This window comes from Rousettus aegyptiacus, unplaced genomic scaffold (assembly GCF_014176215.1).
Source record: "Rousettus aegyptiacus isolate mRouAeg1 unplaced genomic scaffold, mRouAeg1.p scaffold_m13_p_3, whole genome shotgun sequence".
Classification (NCBI taxonomy): domain Eukaryota; kingdom Metazoa; phylum Chordata; class Mammalia; order Chiroptera; family Pteropodidae; genus Rousettus; species Rousettus aegyptiacus.
In genome coordinates this window covers 136635089-136652559 of record NW_023416306.1, presented here as the reverse complement: position 1 = coordinate 136652559, position 17471 = coordinate 136635089, and positions in this window count along the sequence as shown.

The window sequence follows — 17471 nt, the reverse complement described above, 5'->3', positions numbered from 1 at the left end:
CATGTCTTGACTTCCTTTGAATAATGTTTCTGTCTCACAGAAGTTCTTCATATTTTTAAGGGGAGAAGGTATAGAACCATTTGCAGCCATTATATAGCTTTTAGAAGTATGTTATGTTTTATCTGAGTGATCTGTCTACTACTCTTACGACTTGCAGACAGACTGGCAAATTACTAGTAGCACACTCTCCATCTTGAAGTACAGTTGACAGAAACTGAAGAAAACACTTTACAGCTACTGGGGAATATGTTATAATTGGATTATAATTTTCCTTTCCAGAGGGACAATAGAATTTAGACATATGAAGTAGACTGGAAAATGTAAACTGAGCTTAGACTCAACTGGGTCTGTAATATGTTGACAGCTCTTGGTAATCCTCAGTAAAATTAGTCTCTTCTCCATGAAGGAAGTTGTAGGAAAACAGAGCACAATTTTCTGTATTTTCCCTTATTGAATCTTTCCATTTCTCGTAGGGATTATACAGGTGAATTGTAATAGTGTACTAATAGCCCTAGAAACTGGAAGCATCATTGGTATTATTCTTGGATTGTGAACATTTTGCAAGTTCCATCTCAAATCCATCTCAAAACTCCAAGTCATAGTCTAGGGCTTTACCTCTCCTTCCAGCAAAGGGCACAGGAGCTGGAATCAGACCTATGGGGTCTGGCAAGTTGAGAAGGGTATTTTACCTGTCTATTCAGATGCTTTGTGGACTCTAGTCTGATCAGTCTGAGCCTTAAGACACAGTTGCTCTAGCCCTTCAGGGAGCAGCAATTGGGATGGAGAGAGGAGGGAAAAAAGAGAAGGAGACAGGAAGCTTGGGCCAAGCAGCTACCATCCCTGGGAATTGCCCATCCTGATCCTGGATGGGAGGAAAGGGAGTTCTTGTAGTCAAGCCAGAGGGGAAGTGCTATTCACACAAAGTCTGCAGAACAAACATATTTGTAGTTCCATGTGTATATTGAAACCCAAACACCCAAATAAAGACCTGCTCCTCTTCATAAAGTGGTACAGTCTGCTGGTAAGTCACCGGGCTTCCTCTCACAGCATCAGCCTATGATGACAATCAATATTCAACATAATCATCATTCATAAGAAGTTAAATCATATTTTAAGGATTTGTAAGCTGCTTCTTTGTTAGGTAATGTGATTCTACAGAAATTCTAGTTCACCCTGAAGAAATGTAAGGATTATTAAAGTTAGATAAAATAAAAATACCTCTAAAAAGAAAAAATAAATGAATTTAAGATGTTGCATGCATCTTACAAAGGAGAACAGAAATCTCAGCTGTGTTCAAAGGAGGTATCTTTTCCAAAAGCAGGGGGAGATATAGAAATAGAAATTTGAGCAGTAGCTCACAGCCAATTTTTTATCATTTGGATTGAGAACAAATTGTGCCACAACATGTATCATTAGAAAAGAACATATCCTGCCGGAATGGGGGAATGGGTAAAAGTGATTTATGAGGTACTTTTGAAGAAAACATGCCTTCTGGAAAACTAATGAGAGAAAATCAATGAAACAGCTGTAAATCGTAACTATTCAGGAACCAGACCGATATAAATTGAAACATGACCATAAGATGAATAGGTGAGGTAACTTAAGGTCGATACTCATCTCAGGCTCTTTGTGTTCAAATGACCATTGCTAAATAACTCTGCTCTTATTTTTCCAACAGATATAAATTGTAAGTGCCAGTGACATAAACGTGAATATATTTTGTCTTCGTTTGTGTTCAATATGTTTTTGTTTTTTTTTAAAAAAAATCTCAAAGGAAATTACCCACTAAAAGGAGATCTGTTGACCACCTAGAACCTTTGATTTTAAAAACATTGAATCACTTGAATTGATGTGTAAGGATATGGTAATTTTTATTAATCTGGAAACTGGATTCTAATATCAAGGAGGTGCTATCTACTAGCATTAAGTTCTGAAATAACGCAAGAGGTGTGTCTCTATAATATTGCATCAGGTGTTTAAAATAGGAAATGCAGAGCCTATCCCCGGTTTTGTTTTGTTGTTTTGTTTTGTTTTTTGTTTGTTTTGTTTTGTTTGAGTGGGGGACCAGTCTCACATTCCCTGGGAAGAATGGACATTCAATTTTTTATTATATTCCTCATCTTCTCTTACTACAGCCTTCTCCTCCATCACCACCAGCCCATGTGGCCACTGGTGCAGCAAATGTGAACATGATATTAAAAGCAGCCAAGAGGAACTAGCACTACCAGGGTATGGGAACTAGGCTGCTCTTTTCAATAAGATCTGCCCCTTCTCTTGACCTGCCTTTGGTATAGTTCCTTCTATAGGAGACTGGCTGGACCAGAGCAGCAGGTGGCCCTGGGCCTCCCAGCCCTCTGCTATGTGTTATGCGCTGGATGCTCAGAGGCATCCATTCCATCCAGAGGTGCATATTGTTCTCACTTTCCCCCACTTCTCTTGAGCTCATAAGTGCTACTGAAACCAGGGAACACACGCAGTAGCTATCAGCAGATCAACAATAAGCATGTCATGCTGGAGAGTACAGCATTTCTGTTTTTTAAAAAATGCTGTATGCAAAACTATTTAGCCAAGAATAATGAATGTTTCTTTCTCATTATGGAGAAAACATGCTAGACTCCAAGTGTGATAAATGTATGACCCACTCATTAATTTTTCATAAATGACAAAAGGAATTTATACAGACTAAATGTTTTTCACTGACACTTTATATTTGAAATTTTCATAAATAAGTGAAATTTGTTTTATAACTGCCTTTTAAAATAAACTTTTATTTTAAAATGCTTTTTATTAAAGTTTTTTTTAAAGTTTCTAAGGTAAATGGTGACATTTTCTGTATATAATAAATATAATAAATGTAATATGCAAGGGTTTATTTCTATGCTTAAGTACTACACAATAACAGTGGCAGACAACAATTAAATTAATCAAGAGAAATAGAAGTACAGTGAGCATCCTTTAATGGATAGTTACATACCACTTTCAATCCAGTATGTAGGGAGAAATATGGACTTACTTAAAGGTTTAATTTTCAAAAACAAAAATAAAACAAAAAGGGAGTAAAATGAAATAAAGATTAAGATTTTACATATCAAAACTGAGTGAGATTATTTAGAAATTCCAGAGTCCCTGCTCGCAGAAACCAAAAATCAACCTTTTCTACACTAACTTTTGACCCTACATATTCTTTCTTGAAGTATATGGGAGGGAAATCCCACATATTTTATTTATAGAGCCTCAAACAACAATTTAATTGATGACGATTATCAACACTATTGGTATACCTTAGAATTCAGTATCATTGCATGGAGAAAGAAGTTTTTATAATACAATGCCACAAAGTTAGGATACTTTCTTAAAGTAATATACATGAAGGAGCTCTAGCATAGTTAATGGGAAGATCGGATCATGCATTTATGTCCAGTATATTACACTACATACTTTAAAAAACGTATTCTTAAAATTCTATTATCAATGAAAATAATGCCTACACTGCATATGTGTCAACAGAGTCTGTATAGATCTATCAGCCATTTGAAATTTAGTTTTGAAAAGCTTTATTAAGCTCTCCCCCACTTTACCTCACCAGGGATAATTAATGTGTGAGCTAGTAAGCTCTGCATCCACCCACTTGCCATTTTTACTGGGTCTTTCTTCTGATACAGCATATTTGCTGTTAAGAGTAATGTTCCCCCTGGAAATGATGCAGGAAAAACCATCAGAAATTGTTAGCCACAAGGGAGTACTAGATTAGGGATAAGAAACCTTTGGAGATTTAGAGCATTCCATGGGGACTTAATTCTCAGGAAACACAGCCACCTCCAGCATCTTTTATCTCCTTCTGTCTCTTCCTGCAGCTCCTACTTTGCTTCTCTCAGAAGAGTCCTGCTTTGCCTCCTATCGTATATGAATGGGTAAGAAAAGTCCAGCAAGTTTCAAGTTCAATCAGAAAATTGTCAAATAGTTGTGAATGTGGGTCCCATACATTGCCCTATAGCCATATTTTACCAAAAATGTTCCTGAAAGAAACTATAGAAAGCGGGCGATTCAATGATTCCTGGAAAAATTCAAGCTAGACATACAAAAAGTTTAATGGAGAAGAGATTGATTATACAGTGGATCTGGTTATTGAACAAGATCATGAGATAGCTATCTAATATGAAGGTCTTTTTTAAATATAACTTCTATTACAGTCTGTTTTATGATACTAGCAATTTGACTACAGGCAGAACACTGGATAATGAGTAATCAGACCAAAAATGTTTTGTACACTGCCTATCATTATGTAAGAAATATCTCTGATCTCTCTTTTTCAATAACCAATAAAACATGCCTGTGATCATAAGAGACATTCTAAGCATGAAGCATTTGGACCATGATGTACCTACATTTTTTAGCCAAATTGACTGCTGGAATGAATGGAAGAAACTATTGGTTTCTCAGGCTGTTTTCTAAATGTAATAGATTCAAACGGTTAACAAAAATCCCCCTTTTCCCATAGGCAAGAATATCTTGCATTCCTCAGGGTTAAATTTATTCCAGTCTATTTTCTATTCATCTAGTCTATTCATTTGACAAAAGATTATTTCCTAGTACACCATAAAATGTTAAATGAATGGATGAATAATAAGGTGAAGATAACTAATAATTATACTGTGTAATATCTATTATAGAAATTATTAAAGTCACAGATTTAAAATCCCCTGTGATATAAATATTCCTTCTTTTTACTCTGTGTTCTAACATAGAGTTAATATTGTAGAGCTAAGTTGCTACTTGAATCACGACTGGTGGCATTTTTGAAAAGAAAATGCCACACGCTTTTAAGATTTCAAATGATAGAAGAACCAAGGGATAATCAGAACTAAAATTGTGGTAGAGAGAAATTTCCGTCACTAAGAGACTGACGCTTTCATTCATCTCCTAATTATTTCCGTTGGAAGTGTCTTCCATTATATACTGCCTTAGTCATCCCAGTTATCACTCTTCTGGGAGTGAACACTGAATTCCTCCTACTCTTTTCTGCACACCATCATCCATATATTACTAATTTTATTTCTGGAGTCCTTCCAGTTACCCATAGTCTGATCTAAGAAAGATTCAAGGTGAGCACTGTTCCCTAGGATTTATCTGGTTGTAATCTACTGCCTTCAGGTAAGTAAATAATGAAACCAGCCACCTAAATATTCATATCTTGATCTACATACTAATAAGCTTTACAATGGAAGAACCATATTGTTTGTTCCAGGATATATCTGATGTTTAAAATTGTCCCGATATAATATTCTATTTTCCAATATAACCAACTTTAGTAACTTCCAGTTCATTTTTTGCTCAAGCCCAGCCATTTCGCATGTTTTTAAAATATACCTTGTAACTCAGCAAGGGACTTAGAAACTAATGTTTCTCAAAGTATCTATAGTGAGGATGATTTTTTTTTTTTATTTCCTCACTATCACAAACCCATAGTTCTGTAAAATAGAATTAAAATGAATTACTAGAAAACAATACTCGATATTAGGAAAATCAAATTGCTATAAAAACATCTAAGATCTTACTCTCAATTTCTGTACTTGCTTTGGAGAAATTCATCAAAAAGATATGACCACCAGTTTGACCACAAGCTGGACCTGGGCAATTGGAGGCTCCTCACCCTCTCCCCTGTGCACTCACTTGCCTTCCCTGCTCCCAGAAGCTGCTCCAAGGATATAGCCTTGAGATAGAAATGTGGTGTTGAGACACTCTGAACTGGGTGCATGATGGAACTGGGCACATGAAGGGTGGGGGTGGAAATCTACTCATCTTGCACCTGCCCAAGACAAGCCTGGTAATTTCTCTACTGTTTGCACTTTAATCAATTTCGTCTCTGTACCTTACATGGTCTCAAGTTTCTCTACACTCTCTGTTATCGAATAGGATAAACTACTTTATTAAGAGTATGACCAATTCAGAAAATAATAGAAGCCTTATTCATGGCTGTTCAGATATTAAATTTTTTCAATATATCACTGTTTTTAATAATATTTTAAATAATAGTACTATCATTGCTAGTTAATATTTGGCTTTTGCTTTCAGCTGTACCCGGTTCTTTTTTATCCGGTGTTCAGGCTTAACCAATACTTTGTATCTTAAATTTATATTTGGGGAGAGTTTTTTTTTTTTTAATTTTCCCTAAATATACCATGGAATTCTTTTCTCTTCTGAAATCTACCCATGGTTGAATTAGTCTCCCATTTAGTTTAAGTCAACTTAAAAATTGTTTCTGCCTCCTAAAGTCAGAAATGTCACAGTCTCAGGTTAGGGTCCTAGAAGCAGAGCCTGCAATTGGGATTTGGGGCATGTGTTTTATCAAAGGAGTGCTCTTCAAAGGAAAAAAAAAAAAAAAAAAAAAAAGCCTGTACGATTGAGGGAGGCAGGATAGAGAAGAGCATGGAGCTGAGCAAGGATGTGATCTCAGGTAGTCTAGGCTTGGCCTGATATATTTGGGGGGGGGCAGGGAGGGTGTTGCTGGGTGCTAATGGTGTAAGAATCACAATGCAGAGTTGTCCTAACTATAATAGCCTATCATCGTCTGTCCCCAGGAGGGTAGTATATATAGCCTCCCAAGCATCCTAAGCCATAGGACTTAAAGAGGGTAGAAGACATGTGCACAGGTCTGCTATAGGTTATTTGGCTGGAGAACCAGCAGCATCTACTATGGTCCATCCATGCAGTGCTCAGATCCACTGACTTCTCACATTAAGTTCACTTCATCTAGATAGAATTAGTCCAGGATTCTAGTTGGTCACAACTTCTGGGCAAGCTTACAAGAGGAAAGTTAGAGGAAGAAAGTAGATTTCTGCTGTGGCAGTTGGTCCCAAGGCTATCCCCAATGCTCATTACCATCCTCCTTTACCACCTATTCTTTCCCCTCATCCTTGACTAGTACTCCTACTAGCCTAAGTGGCTTACTTGGTACAATCACAATTCTAAAATTAAGCACAATAAATAATAAAGATGCAAAGATAAAAAATGGAAAAATATGAAATTATCATTATTGTAACAGACACTATACAGAACTCCTGAGTACATATCAAAATATTCGGGTTCACAAAACGTACACAAAGTAATCAGAAAGGCCATATGTGATGGATGAGAATTGCCTTTAGAAATAGCTTTTTAATTTCCATTCCACAACTTAACAGCATAGTAACTGTGCTCTTCATTTTATTATTTCACATAACCCTGGAAATACTTCAATATCAAAAGAAAAAGGCAAAGGAAAACTTACTCAAATGAAGTATTTCATGCTGTAATAATTGCACTTTCATCATAAATGATGAGATAATGCCAATATCTCCTTGGCTTTAAGAGCTAAAATGGAAATCAAACTGCAGTTATTGCTGGTAGGCCAGTCACATAATAAAAGCAAAAGCAGATTTTGAAGTGGGTGAGACCAGAGTTGCCAAATAAAATATAGGTTGTTCAGTTAAATTTGAATTTCAGATAAGCAACAGATACTTTTAGCACAAGTGTGTCTCAGATATTATATAGGACATACTTATACTAAAAAATATTTTGTTTATCTGAAATTAGAATTTAACCATGTGTTTGAAATTTTTTATCTGCTAGCCGTGGCAACCCTAGATAAGAAGAGAAGCCAAATAAGTTCTTATCTACTTGTTTTTCTAAGGCCACAGAACAATCCCAACCACTTTACCAAAAAAGAGAGTGTAACCCAGACAAAAAGCTGGCACTAAGCTGGGAGGTTTTTCAGTTGTTACTAGAACTGAAATTAACTGGTAAAAATGAAAGAAATAGACTAGGGAAGTGTCCCAACTCTAGGAGAAATAGAGGGAGATAAGGAGGGAAGAGCCAAGAAGACGGAAGGATGAAATGTAATGGAAGGGAACAGAGAATAAGAAAGGAAGAGGACAGAAGAGGAGAGAAAAACTAAGAGGAGAAGGAAGTTGGAGCCACGAAGGAGAGGACACAGGCATTGTCACCCACTCAGCTGAAGCGGATGGAGCCAAAGCCCACCAGAAGGGAACTATATGGCCATTCCATCTCCAGCTCCACAGATATCTCCCATCTCAAAAGTTATGAGCAAATGCATATCAGATGAAGAATCCAGGAAACATAATGTCCCAGGCCCAAAAGGGAAGTAACTGAACAAGCATTTACATCTGTACTTCATAGTCAAGCCATGGGCCCAGACTGATTTCTTATTATGAAAAATGCTTCTGTAACATCCCCCCAAATCCACTTTCTCCAAAATGAGCTTTTCTGAATATGTAACAAACATTTTTTTCTTATTCATAGCTTAGGAAAATTATTGCAATAAAATGTCGTGGAATAGAATCATAATAACATCCCAAAAGATTCTACCCACCCCACCCCCCACCAAAAAAAAACCATCCTACCAAGAAACCACATATTTTGGTACCACATACCACAAATAGTATCCTAGAACTTAAGTTTTCCTGCATAACAGAAGCATTAAACATTCCATTTATATTGTAATAGTAACAATAAGCAAACATAACTCTGGCCACAGACTTCAAGCAAATGAGGAAATGGAAGAATATCACAGAAACTTTAGAAAACACCTGACCCATATATTTCTCCTAACACATAAAGAAATTAACTACTAGGTCAATACCTTATGTAAGTCGAGTTTTAAAAGGTTTGGATCAATTACAAAATCATGGTAGCAGACACTTGGTAACCTGCCCGCCGTCCCCACCCTCACCAGGTTACTATAGCATGATTTCCAACTGCCAGCACCTCCATTTCTTTACCTGAGGACAAGAACTCTGGTTGCCAGAACCAGAGAGATGAAATTTTACTACCATCACTGTAATGGGCAGCAGACAGGAAAATGGACACTTTCTGAGAGCAGCCCCCAGGCACTCCCTCACTCTGTATGTGGGATAACTCCAAGGTGTGAGTGAGGTCTAAGCTGGCTCCCCAATTCCTCCAGTGGGATTGAGTTCAGCCTCCCACCTTGGTAGCCGACTTGATAATACGCCATTGATTGGCTGCCTTCCGTTCTTTGTCTCATTTCTTCATTTTCTTTTTGGTGCTCTTTTCACCTCCCGAATCGAACTACCTGCGCTTGAGACATTGTTTGCCATTAGGGAACCCAGACTAAGGCAGTCAAATTTCTAAAAGTTTGCTCTGTCTCCAAATTTCTGATCAATATCATAGATTATTAGGATGCATTTGGTTAATAAGTCTTATTTAATTATACTTTGATAATGTACTATTTTATGACAACAGTAATTGCTATTTCTATCAATATTTTCAAAGAACTTTTATATATGTAATCATGCTGATTCAGTGTTCTTTCACTTATAATTTCTTTTTTAGATTAATTTTAAATTGGTAAGATATCAACAAGAAAAATGGAACTTTACTCTCAGAGAGCGATCACTAGGGTCCTAAGATATGAGTGAGGTGAAACATACATAGAAGAGACTGAGGTCCGTGTAAAGACTCCAGCAATAATTTAAGTTGCTAATTGCTTCCTATAGCAGCTAAATGGGCTAGGTTACCTTTGTCTGTGCCCTACTAAATCAGTGGCTAAAAACTCTGAGGTTTCTCTGAACTTTAAAAACTTCTTAAGCCGCTAGAGGAAATATTTTAGGCACTGCGCTTCTCAGGCAAGGAAGGATTTGGGAAAGTTAGGAGGAAAAAGACCATTTATTCAAGCCTGCACAGAGTAGACAGTTAATACATTTTTGGCCACCCTACTCCTTGGAACACCCTTCCTATGTTGGGAGATTCCCTATCTTTTGAATCCTTTCCTTCCCAAAACTCTTTCCCACTGCCCTTGCAACTAGACACCAGCATGTGATAGAAGCCACACTGTCGGACACCTTCATGCGGCATCTCAGTTCAGAAACTGGTGACTTAACTAAGCTAGCACTAGTCAAATTCATTCTGGGGAAAGTGACTGCCAAAACCTGGGCTTCCAGAGATAGCTGGGGCCAAGGTTCTGCTACCAGTTACAGTTTGTTTTCAGGGGCAGTAGTGAACCGTGGTATGGCCTCCATCTGGTGACTCCACGGAACCATCCTGTGGTATGATGTATGTGTTGCTTGGCGCTGTATAACCTTTAAAGCTGATTCTCTGGTCCTCTGGAAGAGCTTTGCAACCAAAATCATTTACTACATTTCTTTTCTGCTTAAACTAGCCAGAGTTTGCACTCTGATGCTTGCAACTAAGAACTGACACACCCTTCATATGCAAAGCTACAATGTAATAAATTTAAAAATGAATGGGATCTTGTCCTCCAGGAGCTTTTATAGAACAGTGGAGAGAAAAAGTGAATGACCACAATATACAGTAGCTTCTGAGAGGACAAGAATGTTGTAGATAAGAGCAAACCGTTTGGAACCATCCTGCCTAGAGTTCAAATCCTACCTCACCCTTGTTAACTTTGTTTCCTTGGACAAGTTACTTAAGGTCTCTGTGCCTTGGTTTGTTTGTTTGTTTGTTTGTTTGTCTGTTCGTTTGTTTTACAGGGTTTTATGGTGGAGCGTCCTGTTTGCCTCCTCACATGCATTCTCTCTTTTCCGGGTATATACTTAGCTGATCAAGTAAAGATTTTTTTCAGCTCCCTTAGAATTAACTTGATGCAGCTATGTGACTTTGTGTTAATTATTGGAATGAGAGCAGAAGCAATGTTTACAACTCTGGCTTTACTTGGTTAAACAGAAATTCCTTATCTTGAAGCTTAATGTTGGGGACGGCAGAGCCATCTTGCTAGCCTGGGTCCATGGATGATTCTGTGGAGCAGAACAACCCATCTACCATCATTGCATTGTTGTAAGAGAAATCAATGTCTGTATTAGTCAAGGCCCAGATTGATTAAGCCATTGACCCACATCTGTACTCAAAGTGCCAGAATTAAGATTCAAACCCAGGACTGTCTGGCACAGAACTATACATAGTTTCAAAATACAAACGTCTTTGTTATTTAAACAAGTTTCATACTTATATAAAAATGATGAGACCCTAATCAGTATTATCATCCCTGAGAATTTACATTTATTAGGATCCCTCGAAGGTCAGGAAGAGCACTTTCTATTCCAGGCTTCCCTTATGCTCTTACTAACACTGAAAGGAGCAATCAAGGAAATAGGAAATAAATGGCATTATCTTAGAGCTGGGGCCTAGGGAAGTAATCATGAGAAAAAGAGTCTAAGTCTCACTGAAAAGACTGTCTGTGGGGTCCAGCTGGGTAGGAAGAAAGTGAGGGCAAAAAGGACCAAGAGACTTTGAGCCCAGGGATTGGCTGTCAGTCCCTCCAGGGAGCAGGCGAGGCACACTGAAGACTAGGAAGATAGATAGAAGGACGAGAAGTAGCAGTCACAACAGGGAATTTCAGACCTAGCACAGTAAGACTATTTTAACCTTTGCCTTGAAGGTCAATGGTATGTACATGTTTGCTTTTTTCCCTTCCGTTTTAATAGTCAGTGAGATGTCCATATCACCTCCTTGGGAGAAGCTAATTCTTTTATTTTAACCGCTCGTGTCATTTCACTTTATTCTGCTTGCAAAGGATTTAGTCATTTAATGGTTTATTTGCTTAGACTGACTTTTAATACTGAGACAAGTAGCTTCTCCAGGCTTGGTTGCATATGGATCTAGGTGACTTGATTGACAGCTCTGCTACATGACAATAGTGAGGAATCTCTAGGATTGCAAGGGAAGGAAAGGAGAACTAGGGTTTATTGAGCACCCACTATACATTTGTCATATTAAGCATATAATTTTCTTTACTTCTACTGACTCATGACATTTTATCATCCCAGTTTTTAGAGATGAGAAACCGGAAGTTAGAAGAGGTTACATAACTTATCCAAGATCACAGATTTAGCAAATGGAGTAACTGATGTTCAAGCTCAACCCCCTCTGTTGCTGAAGTCTATGCTCTTGACATTGTACTCTGTGCACATGCTCCCATTCAGACTAAACTGAATTCCCTCCATGAAATGGGGACAATACAGGTCCTTACTTCATGTAACTGGATAAAATGAAATAATGTAAACACCTACCACAGTGCCTGGCAAGAGCAGATGTCGGATGTGCTTAGAGACACATACAGATATTCTGTATGTAACTAGAAATGAACAGTTTTTGTGGTGTTTCATTTTACACTGAAGTCAGAGATCTATGAAGCTGATTTGACAACTTGGTCAGCCTCCCTGAACTGTGAGTGGACACTGGGCTACTTGCTTCATTTTCGTAGTACGTGAAGAATTATCGAATTAAGACAAAAAATAACGTGGTGATTGACTTTTCTTGGTTGCTCCAGAAGGTAAACAAAAGTGAGAGAGTGGAAGTTATAGAAGGGCAGATCCCAACAATATTTAGAGAGAGAAGTCCAGTTGTCAGATGTCTGCTAAGGAATTAAAGGACACTGAATGGGTCCAGGCTCCCTGGGAGACCACCTGACAAGGGTGGTGTATGACAGCATCCAGTACTGGACAGGTCACTGGACTGCAGTGTTCTGATCCAGTCTCTTGGCCAAGTTTCTATGGCTTTTTTGTAGGTTAGGGAGGACTGTTCTCTTTCTTTCCTGGGTAACTTCAGGACATCCCAACATTGAAATTTATATGAATTATGCTTGATTGAAGATTTTTTTCTTTTTCAAAATCCACTTTCCCATTTGTCTTTTCCTGCACCTTTTGAGGGAGGAGCCGTGGTGAGCCTCTGCTCCTGGATTTCTGTCCTGTCCTCCAGCTATGAAGAACACCCCCGTTCCTGTGGGGGCGGGAGGCTTGGCTCTCCTTTTAGAAATTCCCTTCTGTGCTGCGCTAATCACACCCTCAGTACATTTTACATCTTATTTTTAGGAGCAAAGTATAAAGAATCCTAGCACCAACAGCAGTTTCTGTGGCAACCTGCATCGCCCCTTTGCTTGTCCAGCTGTGCAGAACTAAATCCTAAAAGAGGCCATTTTATATCATGTAAAAGAGGTCCACAGTGAAGGTGCTTTTTAAATGAAGGGTTTCTTCTAAGTTAAGTGGGACCTAGCCAGGAATTAGGTTGGGGGTGGCGAATAAAAGAAACAGAACCTTTACTTAGAACAAGAACGATTATAAAGTCCCAGGTGTTCACAGGCATGCACTAGTTGCCCTGATTTTTTTCCCACGGGACCTAATTTTAGACACAAAAATAGGCTTTTAGACCAATGAAAACTAGGTTTGAATATTTATACCAGAGGAGTTTGTTGATAAGTTTCTCTTCCAACTCCTCCCCTCATAGGGTCTTCCTGTATAACCTTCTAGGCTAGACTAGATTATAAATTGATATGCTGCTTTTCACATTCATTTTGAATAGCTCTTTTAAGCCAACCATCCCAGCTCCCAGGAGGCTTGCACCAAATTCTCCCTTCCTGACATAGTCTAAACAAGCAGAGTCTTCCTGGGCCAGGCCTAAGGGTGGGCCTGTAAAAGCAGCACCCTGAGAGTGTGATTTGGGGACACCAAAAGACTGCTAGTCAAAAATAACCTTTTGGAAGGTCATGTCATGTCTGAGATTATTGTAATAACTACTGCTTTGTGTTTTCATTCACTTCTGTGTGATACTGGGAGGAATGACTTTTTATAATCAAATTTATATTTTATAATCTGCTAACTTCTAGGAAAATTTGAGGTGGCTCCTTAAAAAAAAAAAAAAAAAGACATTTCTCCTAAGACCATTAGCTTAAAGGCCAAAACCTGAATAAATATGACTCTGAAAGTGGTAAAGGAAAACCGTTGTCTCAAAATCGCACTTCTGATTTGTCCCAAAACTTAGCTTCTTAATTAACCTTTTTTCCTTTTATTAGACCTTTTTTCCTTTTATTAGAGTTTCCTTTTATTAACCTTTTTTCCTTTTATTAAATTAGAGTTTTGGGTGGTGATTTGTTTGCTTCAGAAGACCATTAGTAATCCAGAAACAAATAAACAAAAACTCTCTAAAACATTTGAAAATTGAGCTCAAGTCATTTCTGTAATGCAATGTTGTAATTTTTCATATTACTCAAACAATACTGACTTTAAGGGACACAAAATATTTTTTTAACTCAGACTGAATTTTCCCTTTACACCTAAATTTTAGAAACACTAAAATATCAGGGAAAGAGATTTAGCTTATAACAGTATGAAACTTATTTTTGTTCCCTTGCATTCAAAGACAGCTGATTCTAGCCACACACATGGACCCATGTTGTTTTAGGGTCCACTCCTAAGTATTGTAATAACTATAGAACTAAATTTTATGACCAACAGCACACTGTTATGCATATTTGTATATATTTGTACATTAGGAGAAAGTGGTGGGAGGAGAAAGAAGAGAGTTTTGTCTGATTTTTTGTTAGATGTAAATTAATCAATGTCAGGGGACACATTGTGTACATCCTGGCATCCTCATTACCTAACACAATACCTTATAGGTGACATTTAGGACATGTTTATTGAATGAACTAATAATAAGACAAGTTCTTCAAAGTATAACCTCTAACATCCAGTAAAAAATCACCTTGACACTGGATTTAAAGAGCGTTACTCTATCACAGTTTTGGAAGACACATAGAGAGGGGAGTCAAGGTATCATTTCTGCATCTTCATCCCCTTCATCATGTCTGCTCCAGCAACTGCTCATCTCATGTCAGCATCCACTAATTTTACTCTGTAAATAATTAGGGAGTTGGTGTAATCTTTCCTGGTACCAGTAGTTGAGGCTGGAGAGATGACATCATAACAGATGCTGGCATTAGAAAGAAGTCTAGTCAAGTGCCCCCTGATCAAGACTAGAGTGAGTGACAAGAATGCTAACATGCTCCTTCAGGCACCACAGAAACAGAATAATCCCAGAAAAGCTCAGACACTGAAGGCTTCCTCACTATTTCTGCCTTGGGTAACCCCAGAGGATGAGAGTTTCTTTTTTTTACCCATCACTGGAATCATGGCTCCTTCTCTGTATTTCTCCAGTGGTAAGAGATCCACGAGATACTTAAGCAGACAATTTTTTAAATTAAAATGTAAAGGAATAGTAGGGTAGATAGTGTATACTAATAACCAGGTGATTTCCAAGCACTTGATCCCATTTAACTGAACTTGGCATGTGTTTTTGGTAGAACTGACTTTTCATCACATCCACCTCTCCTAGAGCCACTCTGCCCTGAGAATATTTCACCAAGGGCACTGTGGATCACTGAACAAATAAGACTACCTTTCTCCTCGTCTCTTCCTGTTCAGCTGAAATGATTACTGATTCTCTCAGTCAGCTTACCAACAGATACTTGGAATTTTCACACAGGATTTCTTGATATTAAAGTTCCTCTTTTCCTGGGAAAATTCTACCCACACCAAATCCCTCCTGTTGTTGCTCCCTGAAATTCTCTTATTCCTTATCTGAATGCCTCCAAATCTCCTAACAACTCCAGGCTTGACTTGTCATTCCTGACGAATGTTAACATATTTAGTGGAGGACTTTAGCCCACTCACATTTATTTTAACCACCAATATATTTAGTCATATTCCTGGCCTCTTATTTTCAATTCTCTTTTTCATGGTTTCCTATTTGCTGTTGTGTCTCCCTCATTCTTAACTTGTACTAGATGATCAGGTTTCCTTTTTCTTTCTCTCTACAGCAGGGACACTTTTTCTGTTATGGGCCAGATAATATGTTAGACTCTGTAGGCCATATGGTCTCTGTCACAGCTCCTCGATTCTGATGTTATGGTGTGGAAGGAGCCAGAGATGAGACATAAATGAATGAACATGGCTGTGTTTCAATAAAACTTTGTTTACAAAAACAAGCAGCATGCCAGCAGTCTCTGTCAAAACTCCTCAATTCTAATGTTATCGTGTGGAAGCAGCCAGAGACAATATATAAGTGAAGGAACATGGCCGTGTTTCAATAAAACTTTGTTTCCGAAAACAAGCAGCAGGCCAAATTCGGCCTGTGGCCATAATTTACCAACTCTTGTTGTAGAAGATTAGATGTTCTATATCATTCATTTTTTTAACGAAAATACCTTACATTAATAGAATATACATTTAACTTCTATGACAGGTAAGTTAAACAATATGACTTAAACAAAATAGTTTATTTTTCTGATTATGTAAGCAGTCAGTGGCTGCTCTGACAACACCACAGTCTCAGGACCCAGGATTCTATCTTATTGATCCTCCTCATTAGGTGTTATCTTTACCTGTACCTACGTCCTCATTCACATTTCTCTTTAGGGACACAGCCTAGAAGATGCATGTATCACTTTTGCCCTCATCTCTTTTATCAAAAGTTTGTCTTAAGTCACATGTGTCTTAAAAGGGAGCTTGAGATCTGTAGACATACTGAGAGGCCATGTACCAGCTACAAATCCTATAACTATAGAAGATGGGGAGGACAGATATTGAGAGGCATCTGGCAGTCACTGCTATAACTAAAACTTTGATTTTCTGATTCCCTTCAAGGATTAATTGGAATCTGTAACCTCTCATCCAATCAAAACGAAACCTTTAACATACATTTATTTAGCACATTTCAAAGCCAGTTATGTTTTTATGGCTGTCATCTCCCTAGACGCAGGTTCCTCTGATGCCCTTTTGCATTTTAGGTACTCCATACCCCTTGTTTAATAGATGTAACTGTTTTATCAATGATCATTTTCTATGACTTGACCTCCAAACTTTCAGGACAATTAATTATGTTAAGATAATTTCCTTTTTTTCATGGAGAAAGAACAAGCAGCACATGGGAAAGACTTAATATTTTTGCTTAGAAAGGCCTGAGTTTTAATTACTGTAATTTACACGAGAGTTTTTTGTTTAGTGATGGACAACATGAAATGAAATATCTGCTAATGTGACATGACACTAAGTGAAGGAACAGCCCTTCACAGACAACATGCCAGTGAATTAATTCTCTTCTGTTGTAAATGTTCTGAGAAACTCAGTTATTATCTTCCTTTATGAATAATTGTCCATTCATATGTATGGGTATCTGACAGTTTGTTTACATGCACATTGGAAAGAAAAGCCAAAATTATTTGGCTTGGCATCAGAAACTGCCTCTATTTTTGTTGTCTGCAGTGTTCTCATTCAATGCATTTTAATAAGTTTTTTAACAATGCATGAATTTGAGTCAGAGGAAGTAAAGGAGAAGCTGGGGTGACACGCACTTATTATAGACTATAAAGGGATGAGACGTCATCTATTGTTTGCCATGCCAACAACCCTTAAATTAATGCCCTTTCTCCTTCAGAATTGAATTGTTCTCATTACAATGGCTGGGCACCAGCAGCTTGGCATAATTTGGTGTTTTCCTTTAAGAGGCTTTAAATCTGAAGTCATGCTTGAATTAATCTCCAAATTCTGTCTCACTCAGATTTTTATCAGCTTTCTTTAGGGTTCGGGCATGGGAAGCTTTCTTCCTTACAAAGCCATTAGACGTTTGTACTTCATTATGTGAGGATATATCTTGACCTAAGCAAA